Below are 11,771 nucleotides of genomic sequence, written 5' to 3'. Positions count from 1 at the left end.
CCTGAACATTCAGATGGATAAAGTTCGCTGACATAAACATGTGGGTCACGCTTATATCAGTGCACTTTCCCCTGGCTCGTCTCCAGCAGTCTCCCTTCCTGCCACACCCAGGTCCTCCCCAGCACCCTCATGTTTGATTGATAGTGACTTTCAACACCACGGGGAGATGTGCATCCCAGCTGAGCTGCCACGGATGGAGCTTCAGCCTCAGCCTAACTTTGGGCCGTGACAAGGACGAACGGGGAGAAAGAAAGACGGCGGGAGGGAGCAGAGAGGCCTCGGCGTCGGATGTGTTTTAAATAACTTTGACAGAGGAGTTTGAACCGTCTCTCTGGGCTGGAGCTAATCTGATGTGAGAGGATGCCACACCGAGGCTGATAGGACACCGAGATAGAGGAGGAGAGGGAAGCGGCAGAAGGAGAGAGAGAAAGGGTAATAGAGGTGCTCACTCAGCTGGTGGGAAATCTGCCCTCTTCATCTTTTCATCTCTCCAGCCTCTCTCTTTCTCACGTCGCCCCTGCCTCCCTCACCCAGTTACATCCATTTACCACCAACCTCCAACTCCCCCCTCCTCTCTCTTCTTTCTCTTTCACACTTTGCGTCACGCTGCCTCTCAGCTCCCTCCATCTCTCTCCCCGACGTCCCCTTTCCCATCTCCCCCTGCCTCGCCGCTCCCTCCCCCTGTCTTTCACAGACGATTTAGGAAGTCACAGCCTCTCCCTTCCATTTATGAAATTGCTCATGTTATTTCCTGCCCCTCACCCTCTGTGCCCAGCTTTCCCTCATAAGTCTTAGATGTGTCCTCTCTCCCCACACAGCTCGATCCTGCACCCAGAAAGCACGCAGCCCAGAAATGCATCGGAGAGTAATATTCCTCGACAGGATGAGCAGCCCCTGACACCGTGACCCGGCCGTAACACCGACCATCTATTCTTAATCCCCACCCGTGGTCTCTTGTTTACCTCATCACCCTCCGGCCACCGTGAAAAGGCACACGCTGGCCCATTTTGTCCCGTGGCTGTGTCTTTTTTATGGCCTAACTCTCTGAGGCTAGCGCTGTTATGAGCACTGTCTGAGTGCTTATGTGGTCAGAGAGATTTACCGGCCCTCAAAACATTATTTTTTCATGTAATGGTGAAGCACTGCCCCTGTTTTGGGGCTTTGATTTGGATTAAATTTGGCCAAAGCTGAAACCTGCATGCTGGTGTAGCCTCTCTCTCGCCCTGTGGCGAGCGGGGATAAGAGAAATAGATGGATGAAACCTGCATTAATCCGTTTTTTGGCCACTTGGGGGTAGTACAAGAAGGCATAAACACAACAGCGCCGTGCTGTATTTTCACATCGTAGAGTATGGAGAACCTGTTGGTGAACTGTTGCCTTCTTGCACATCCAGAAGGCGCTGAGTAGGAGTATCATTCATTTAGAGTGACGTTTAAGGTGACCCAGCAAATAATCATTTTTCCGTTTTGCTAATAGCTTATCCAATTCAGGGTTGAGGGGGCGATGGGAGAGCCGGGGTACACCTGGACAGGTCGCCCGTCTATTGCAGGGCTAACACAGAGAGACAAACAGTCAGTCACAGTTTAGACTTTCTGCTGTTTCCATGTTTACGGTGTGCTCATCGTTGCACAGCTGCCTCTCTAGAAGCTGCATTAGCTTTCATATTTTACATACTAATGTGGATTATTGGTAATATCAGAACATGGTTTATATATAAACCACTAACATTACTGTGACGGTGGTTACCACACTGCTGACTAACTTAAATAACTAAACTATCAGTGAGAACGAGAGTCAAATAATACGTATTATAAGTAAGTATTATAATGTTTGTTGTGTATTGCACGGGGCTGTGATGGCCTGGCGAGCTGCCCGGGGTTCACCCCGCCTCTCGCCCGGGACAGGCTGAGGTGGGTAAGCAGTTCATAAAATGTGCACATGGATGGACGCATGAATAAAAGACATTATGATGTTTGGGTAAAAAACAAAAATATTCACTACAAAAATCTCAGATTTGTATATAAACCACTAACGTTTCCTACTGGAAGGATTTTAACAAAATGATTAGAATTCGGAGGGACTGCAAAATAAAAAAAACCCTTTTAAAAGCATTTTTGGTGTTTTTTAAACCACGTAACCTTATGAACCGCTGCCTCGTTCACAGTAATTGGATGTATTGTCGTGTGCACAGTGTGTATGTAACCTTACACAATGGGGACGGCCAGTCTGAAAAGAAGTGCAAGGATGCGTGTATGCTTAACCTGTGACCGTGTGCATGCAGCCACATACAAATGTGTTTTTCAAGGTGGAGTGTGACGTAGAAATGAACAGAAAGGGAAGGAAGGAAGGAAGGAAGGAAGGAAGGAAGGAAGGAAGGAAGGAAGGAGGGTCAAATAGTGAAAGTAAGGAAAATGAGAGGAGCCTTGATGGTGCTCGGCTTCCTGGAGGGGGGTGTAAGGGATGGCAGAGGCAGAGATTGAGTGAAGGGTGCATGTGTGAGGTCGGTGGTGGAGTGTGCCGGCCTGTCCTTGTGCCTCTTCCTCTCCTCTCAGCCTGTTTCTGGCTCATTACCCCCTCCGCCAGCAGACTTTTCCCTGGGCGGCAGTGAACAGAACTGTCCTCTCTCGCTCTCACCGACAGCCTGAGCACTGCCCTGCCCTCTCGATATTAATCAACACACACACACACACACACACACACACACACACACACACACACACACACACACACACACGCTTTGAAGCTCACGCGCACACACTCTCCCCAGTGAGCGCCTCTGACGGACAGGCTGGTGGGCAGCCGTCTCTTCTCCAGGCCCTCGCTTGCAAATGAGACGTCCAGCCTCTCAGAGCGGCGAGCGTTGGGACGTTAGAAAGGTTCTAACGAGAGGAACATTGGCTTTCGTTATGTGTGCTGCTTCAGCTCTGTTTTCTTTGCATGTTTGGAAATGTATTTAAGAAATTAGCTTTTCATATCTAGGCTGTGCTGCGTCAGTCGAGATCTTTTTGTCGCCCACTGTTTTCATATCCGTGTGAAAACAGTCGCTCTGATTCTCGTATCGATTTCTAAGCTGGTGTTCTTTTTTTTCTAATGACCAGCTAGTGCATAAAAAGTCTGCTTGCTTATGTGAATATAGCTCACAAAAAAGATCCTTTAATTCTTTTTTTAAACAGTTATGATATGTAGCATGGCACCATTGTCTGTAACTTGGGATAATATCAGTATTTACTGTGTGTCACATCAGTTGCAGGCTTGCAGTGAAGGCTGACTCGCTCTCCGAGTTTATTACGCGCTGTCGTCTCTTGCCTGAAGATATCCCAGAGCGCCCGCCCCTCCCTGCCTTGCCCTCTTTGCCCTCTCTTAAAACCTGTGCCCGCTGACAGTCTGCCAGGTGTGCCCGTACCCAGGAGACACGCCCGGTGTCACCGAGCAAAGCAGGTTCACGTAGGCCGCGAAGAGAGGCGAGATGCCAGCTTGGCTGCAGAATAACTTTCGGGGGGGGGGCTGAGAAGATCCCCGACGCCAGCGTGCGTGACATTAGCTGGCCGCCTTCCCTCTCCTCTCGGCAAAGCTTGCGGCCCCAGCTCTGCCTTCACATGCTGCCTGGGTATGTGACCTGGTGTCCAAGTGACACGTTCCTTGGCAGAGAGTCGGAATATGAAATGATGGTATTATTCACGTCCTACCTTTGACATTGTCTGTTAGCTGTGCAGCGGGCAGCTCAGACTCAGCAGCAATCTGGCAGTGCTGTCCACTTCAGGTGGCGTGTGCGTGATCATCAAGTGAAAACTAGCCCATTCATGTCTCCCGTTTGTTGTTGCACAGCATCGTTCGACACAAAGAGCAGCGGGTAGATCCAGCTGCTTGCGTGACGCTGTGCTAATAGCTTAGCTTCTGCTTTTGTGGCGCTGTCTCCTGGGCGTTCCTCAAGCCTTCCTGTTCTGATGAGAGTAGCTGGACACTGGGGAGTCTTTGTCTCTTTTCTTAGGCAGACTATGCAATTTAAACCTGCCTCGGGCATGTAGATATTACTCCCCGGCGAGAAGGCTGATAATTAATGGAAATTGTTTTAGAGGAATCATTATTAACATTCTCCTTTGGATGCCCTTTCGTCATCCCTGCCTTGTCGCCTCTCTTGTTTTATTCTCACACTAATTTATGCAGGCGTTGACATTCCTGTCGCTGCGTAAATGTGCTGGGAAATGTGAATAATCAGACTAATAATTAGGATTTGCTCCGTCACTGCAACGGGCATATATTTTGGCAACAGACAAATATCAATCATACATTTATTATCGTATTTAGCCGTTATTTTCCTTCATAAGGTCAGCGCCGTCACTTCTGTATTTTAGCAGCCACGTGTAGCTGTAATGCACAGGGAAGCTGGGTTGCGGTGTAACAGACTAAACTCTGGAAGCAGGAAATCACATTCGCTCACACATACGACTCAATTTCACACCCCGAGCTGGATTAAGAGGGCTCTTTGCTCCGGGCCTGTGCAGGAAAAAGGGTAAATATCACCCTTGTTCCTGGTGCCGGAAAATCCGCTGTTTAAATGGGGAGTAATATAAGTGACATTTTCCAGTTCATTATGCAGCCCCTGACCTTCACCACGTACGACTTGGATACTTCTCCGGCAACAGACGAGGCCTGGTTCTCCCTAAGAAGAGATGTTTGACCTTGTCGGGAACTAAGAGTAGGTCAGTTAATGGCTCCGGCAGAGACGGGACGCGGCGGATGAGCACCTGCGGCAGCGACCGAGGAGACGGCGATAAACCAAACGGCAGCGTTTAAGTGGCCGCTCCGACAGAAATGAGGCATTTTGGGTTTTTGGAACTCGCCGGCGTCTTTGATACATTATGTAAATTTGTGATCTGCGGGGATAATCTATAGCTGTCCAATGCGTATTACATCATCTGGTCTTCAGATTGGTGTTTATCTCTGTTTGTGGCCAAACTGCTGAAGCTTATCGCAGATGGATTCGACTAATCTTCAACTGGCTCTTTGCCTTTATGTCCAACTGTACTTTAAAGACTCCTCAGGATTTGAGATAAATCCATCGCACTCAGTCACCGAACGTAATAGAAAGTAATCATATCGGGAGTCTTTCACGGATTAGGCTGTTTTCAATGTGACTTATAATCTCTTCCGTTTGTGTGAACTACAATGATGTGCACTGGGCGCCTGGCAGAGATAATCTTATTACCCAGTTGGCTTTTGTTTTCTGCTGCTTTGCTTTTATTCTTTATTAAAACATTTTGCTGCATTAAACATGCTAATTTGTGGCTGGGCATAATTGGGGTCTTGCTTTAAAAACCTCTTCCCTGTTTGGGAGGAGATTAGGAATTTCATCTTCAGGATTATGCGTAGAGTACGGCGAGAGCCCGTGAAACAGTCTCGCTTTCCATTATGTTTAAAGCCACTCGAGCTCACTAATGTGAAAGGAAAATGTATTATTCTCCATTGTCACATGACAAGAAGATGTCAGATGGCAGCTCTTTCAATTGATGGGATTGGCCGGCTGATTAGTTCTCGTCCATTCGGTGTGCTTGTGGGATCAAATTCGTCAAGCCGATCGGCTTTGGAGCAGGCAGAGAAAGCCCAGCGATTCTTCTACTGCGTATTTTCAGGTTCCTAGACACAACCCGGCGTTGGCTGTCAGAGCTGCTGCACAAAAGCTGTCAAGTCCTCTGTATTATAATAATCAGAGATGGAACAGCAGCAAACCTGGCTTTGGACAGCAGAAGGCAGATAAAGCCGAGCAACTCAGGCAGGAATCCTCACTGATCACTGGTGGCTTTCGGTGAGCCTCAGATGTGGAGAGATCAGAGCTTCAATCTTACTACGAAATGATATCTCACAATGCGAAACGATCCCCAGATCTGCTCAAAAATGTCAAAGAAAGCGCAAAGAGAATATTCAGGTGTCAGTATTTCTGCCTCGTTCACCTAGGGGTCTAATAAGTGATCACACAGAAAAGGGGGAATCTCTCCCCCGTAATGGTGAGCAACTTTTGATTTTGTGTCAAAACATATTTAAAATTTGAACAGTGCTGTCAGTCCTGTGGCGTGCCGCTCTCTCCGTGGGGCTTGTCACAGGAGGCGTGACGGCACGCGGCTCCAATACACCAGGCTCCTTTCATTTTTCTGTCTGACATGTTAAGTGTGATGGTACAAAGAGGTTCCATTTTAATTGTTTGGACAGATCACTCAAGGGAGAGGGGCTTTGATTTTGGGTGTTGACAGAATAGGCACAGGCTTGCTGAGTTGCTTTGGTGTCTGTCTTGCCGTCACAGGCACTGGCGGGGTGTTTACCTCGGGCCGCACTTGAGCTAAAGGCCAAACTTGGGGGCACGTGACTTTTTATTATTGACGGCTGACCTCTCAGGTGGATGTAAGGTTATCTACGCTGCCAGCTCGGGGACAAACAAGCCACTGATCTATAAACGCAGGCCCACTGCAATATCTGTGTTTAATAAGATGAACGAGCGCAGCTGCGGCGCGCCGGCGCTTTATGAAACAGGAATATACTTCCACGAAGCTCAGCGAGCGGTGAGAAATCACCTGTTGATGGCCCATAATGTAATAGAACATTTCTTTTGAATGGGCGGGAACCGTAATGTCACACATCCCATTAATATTCTCCTGCTGTGCCCACGTCTCCACTCTCTGCTCGTGGGGGGAATAATTGGGTGACGGACGACGGGGTGATGACACGAGGAAACAACTTCCCCACCTTCCTTCTCCTCCTCACCACCCCCTCCCTTCTCTTTGCCTCCCATCAAGCCTTCAACACAACAGCCACAAATTACCCACTTTACTCTCAATATTATCAGGGCTGATCGTCGGTGTCCGTAATTAGAGTCTTGGTGTCGTCTCGCCTCCATTAGGCTAACAATAGAGCCTTGGAACAAGGCCACTTTGGGCAAATAACACGTTGAGAACACTTGACTTTTGTGAAGAGATACTGAAAAGCATCAGAGGCCATTACTGATCCAAACAGCCTTGAATGGTTCCACGGCAGCTGCGTCTCTGAAAAGCGCGGGCAGGCCGACTGCAGAATCGTACCCGTCGCAGGCGGCGCACATATGTAGGGGCAGACACGCAAAGGACGCAGTTGCATGCACGAACACGGAGACGCTCATCTTCATGCTCAAACGGCGATGGCGTTTTTCCCTCTCTGTGCCTAGCCTGCGTTGACAGAGACACAAATACCATCACAACACACGCCGCAGTCTAATGGAGCTTGTATTTCAATCACAGAGCGTTAGATAGCTCGCTGCTGCGTTTCCTCCCAGGCTATTGAGAGAGCGCGCTCAGTATTCTGAGCCCGGGCCCCGTCTGATCTCCGTCATTGCCCCTCTAAGACATCATTGTGTAACAGTGTAAAAGCGGACGGCTTCATGGAGTGAAGGAAATATCAAGGAAGTTATTCATAAATATTAGATAAGATCAAAACAGCCGGTTGCTCTCAGACTTTGAGCTCCTGGGTCAAGTCATCCATATCTCTTTGATTTTTCTTCTTCCGCTCAGACTGAGCACGGAGGATTTGGCATGCACTGAAACTGTGACGCCCCCTCCTTTAAAGGGCTGGAAACAGGAAAATGGGAAAAATGGCAGAGTCCAATTTTGTTATAATAAAGCACAAATCTACAGTTTTGTTTCATTTTCTGATCAACGCTTTTCATTATTCATAATTCTCTTGTTTTGATTGCCGTCCCTAACTCACAGAGCGCCGAACCTGAGGAGATTAATAGGCAGAATTCTCCAAACTCTTCCCCCTCTTCTCCCGAGCTGACACAAATTGCTGAAATATCACTTTGATCATGCCTCCTGAACAACAAACAAAACACAAACCTAATTAGCCTAATTCAAAATCGTTCCAAATGCCTTTGTTTGTTATGAAAGCCTTCCTTCTCGCTGCCGTTGTTAAAGGTAAAACTAAGTTGGATGAGCATCGGTGTTTTACCTTTGGATATTTGCTGCTGTGTGCAGTTTGTGTGCATGTGTGTGCGATTGTGGTTAACTCGGCAAACGAGGCCCCAAAAGTGTCACATGGCCTTTAAACTTTCAATTAGCAGAAGGAGGCAGAAACGTTTCTACCTCCTGGGTAAAAATCATCATCTTCTTCATCTTTTGCCTGCTCCCGATCCCACCAACCCTCTGCATGTCCTCCTTCTCTGCATCCGTGAACTTCCGAGGTCTTCCTCTTTTCCTCCTGCCTGGCAGCTCCATCCTCATCATCCTTTGTCCAAACCGCTCAGCCTGATCTGTCCCTCTGAAATACTCATTTCCAATCCAGTCCCTGTCTCTCCAAACGATATCATATCATATCAAGTAGAACATGAACGTAGCCAGCAGGATGTCGACCACTGTTTTTTGGTCAGCCGTGTTTCTGAAGTGTTCCTTTGGTCATTTTCACTATTGCTGGTGCGCAGTCATGCAGTAGAAACTGTCAGTCATGGGGAGCTGTGTCATAACACCACTTTCTACCACTTATCAGAAGCCCAGATTTCCTTTTCCCGCTGATCTCTTTCAGCTCAACCGAGTGGACACCGAGTCCATACCCCATTGTCATGGACGTGGCTTGTAGTGAACACAGAGTACACTCTCAGTCTCCTCGCTTGAACCCGTGTGACCCAAGGCATCGACTATGTATTAGAACAATATGATCATCACTATAGTCATTTCACCTCCACCGTCAGCAGCATCTCGAACTTCGTCACATTTGGACATCGAGTCACTGCCAAGCTGGCCAAGAGATAAAATCTGTCCACCGAGTCTCGTGTCTGCCCCAGCGCCTCCTCCCAGCAAGACGTGCCCAAAACACCTCACCTAGGAGCTACCCGGGAGGCGTCCTAGTCGGATGCCCGAACACCTCCGCCGTCTTCTTTCAGTGTGGCTCAGCAGCGGCTCTACTCTGAGTCCATCTCAAATGACCAACCTCCTCACCCTGTCTCTACAGCTCATGAGCATAGAGGAGGGCAGGAACATCGATTGACAGTTTCATATTTTACCACAACAGATCAGGACAGCCGCCCCTGTGCGTCTGTGATTCTCCCCCCGGCTCATCCTGGACCCTTGTCTGGCTGAGAAATCATGCACTTCTTTATGGTTTAAATGTTTTACCCTACATGCTACCAAAACATCATTCTTGAAATGAGAAAATGAGATGCACTTCTATACAGTCAACCACACGAGTCGCCCCTGCTGGTCATTAGAGAAAGCATGCATATACACTCTGATACAAATATCAAATGGAGGCGACTCAAACAGCGTTTTGATTCAATGCAAAAATGTTTGTCAGCTGTAAAGTTTAACTGTAGGCTATGCTAGTGAAATTACAATAACCTTGTACATTTAGTCTGGAGTCAGGATGTGCTAAACGCACTATGAAAGAGGCAAAGTGTTTGCCTTTTGCTCCTTCTTTAAAAGCTCAGACATCCTGTCAGGGTCTGTTTGCCAGTGGAGATTTTCCTTTTTTCAGGGCAGCAATGCACCAAAACTATACAGCATTCAGCGTTACTACAAGCAGCTTGAAATCTACCTTGCAATGCTAGCGGATTAGCTCACGTTGCCTCGCTAACATATGCAATGACTGCCGGCAAGCTCTTCCCCATTAGGTTGGCACATCAAAGGCGGCGGGAGAAGTTCTTCACAGGCAGTTAAAAGTGGGCTCAGTGTGGATCTTGTAAATACCGTCTTTGAGTCGGTGCCTCTCGGGGGACACTTCACACACTCCTCCAGTCAGAAGAAGGGAGGGAGAGAGTAGCAGTGACAGGCATCAGAGGGGGGAGTGGGGGATAGAGGTACTGGAGGGGGAGAAAGTGGGGGGGTGTTTCTGAGAGCCCAGTCCCCTGTCACCATCAGGATAGAATCTGCGGATGAAGAAAATCACTCTCTTCTACTCTCCTTTCCCCGTCTCTATCTCACTCTCATCCGCTTCCTCCTCTTCACACTTCACATGATAGCTGACGGTGAAAGTAGAGCATGGCTGTTTTCCGTTTTCTTTTGAGTCATGTTTTTCATAACACATAAATAGAGCATGCGGTGTCCTGGGAATTCTATGATTCTGTGTTTCAGTATACAGGCGGACACAATAGCATCCACTCCTCTGAAGTGTTGTTGAAAACATTTTATCCATCATAGCTGTTTGTAGGGCTCTGGTGAGGCCCTCGACTCCGCAAGGAGCTGAAAGGAATAAGAGATGTGTTTTGTTAGCGGCCACACCAACACACACACACACACACACACACACACACACACACACACACACACACACACACACACACACACACACACACCGTACGCTCCCAAGCCCATCGTTGCCTGGTTTTGCAGAATGATCAATGCAAATTCTGTTATTTACCCAAGCCTGAAATGAAAAGGCTATGGATCAATTTGATGCACTTCCATAGGGTGTGCTCACAATGGCTGGCTGGCTTTTTGTCTCAGCTGCACCCCCTACCCCCCTTTACTCCTTTGCCATCTACCCCTCATCTTAAACGCGGCGCCCATCTCCACATCGCTAATGCAAAATATACCACCGCGGTCGCTCTGATCTGCACAAACATCATGTGTGCATTCTCTCTCTGCACTCTGTTTCTGTCTGTTTCTTTCAAACACACCCACAGCGTGACACCAGGGCTGCATCTATCTTAGCCGTGTGTTTGTGTGTCTGTGCATACGTGCATGCGTGCGTTTCGGGCTGACCCACTTTCTGTGCTTGGCCAGGCTTGTGCTGCTGTGCTTTGCTGCTCTGTGCTGCTAAGGGGGAGATCCCTGCAGACTCCCCCAGAACAGGCTCCAGCTCTCCTCCTGACAGACACTCACCGTGGCATGTTATCCCCCCGCGGATTGGAGACCTCTGTCTCTCTGTTAGAGAGCCTGAGTGTGTGTGCGATGCAGATGCACAAACGAATACTTGCAAAAATGTATGCATATCGTGCAGAGACAGCAGCAGCATCCTTCTCCATCCACACACACACACACATGCTCAAACACACACATTCAAAGCACATACCATCCCAGATCTGTATATTTTTAATTCCATCCACCCTCCTCCGGCTCCTCCTCCTCTCTTCCCCGTGTTTGTCTGGAGTTATTGTTTCAATCTTGCTGCATCAGGGGGCCCCTGAAGGTTATAAATTAAACATAAATGCAAATGCGCTGAGCCATTGCCCTCCTCCACCTCCCTCCTCCTACACACACACACACACACACCCATCCTAGCCATTCAAACAGATCAGTGTGTCTGCGAATTAATAGGAGAACAGTGGGCTTTTTTTAATGAGCGAGAGAGGGAAATTACAGTTGCAAAGCCACAGCGCGGCACACCCAGAGCTGCAGCCGAGGCAACGGCTTGAAAAGCCGGGCGCCATCATAGAATATGCTAATGCCCCAGGTCCCCTCACTGTCAGCGGTGCTGGTGCTCTAGATGAGATCAGTGCTTTGATCTGGGACACTGATGGGAGCCACAAACGTCATGTGTACAAAGTACGGCAAGCGGGAAGGGTGTGGATGAGGCTCGTTCTAATCAGACAAGGTTCCCATAACCAGTCATAAACTGCTAAAGTCTGCATTTTTTTTCTCCTAATACAGACTGGTGCAGTTCCTTCCTGTCACCTGCACACAGGATGTAAACATGGCATCGTCTTTGGGCCTGTAGCTGCTATAGGCTGGGCCTCAGCATACTGAATAGTGAAGACTCTAGAGGCTCAGAGCTGTAGCTTTTAGGGCCTGGGTATGGGCTCATAAAGGCAAGTGGCTGGT

The sequence above is a fragment of the Oreochromis aureus genome, linkage group 19 (assembly GCF_013358895.1).
Source record: "Oreochromis aureus strain Israel breed Guangdong linkage group 19, ZZ_aureus, whole genome shotgun sequence".
In the NCBI taxonomy this organism is placed as follows: domain Eukaryota; kingdom Metazoa; phylum Chordata; class Actinopteri; order Cichliformes; family Cichlidae; genus Oreochromis; species Oreochromis aureus.
The sequence above is the reverse complement of the archived record's forward strand: the minus strand, read 5'-3'. Positions refer to the sequence as shown.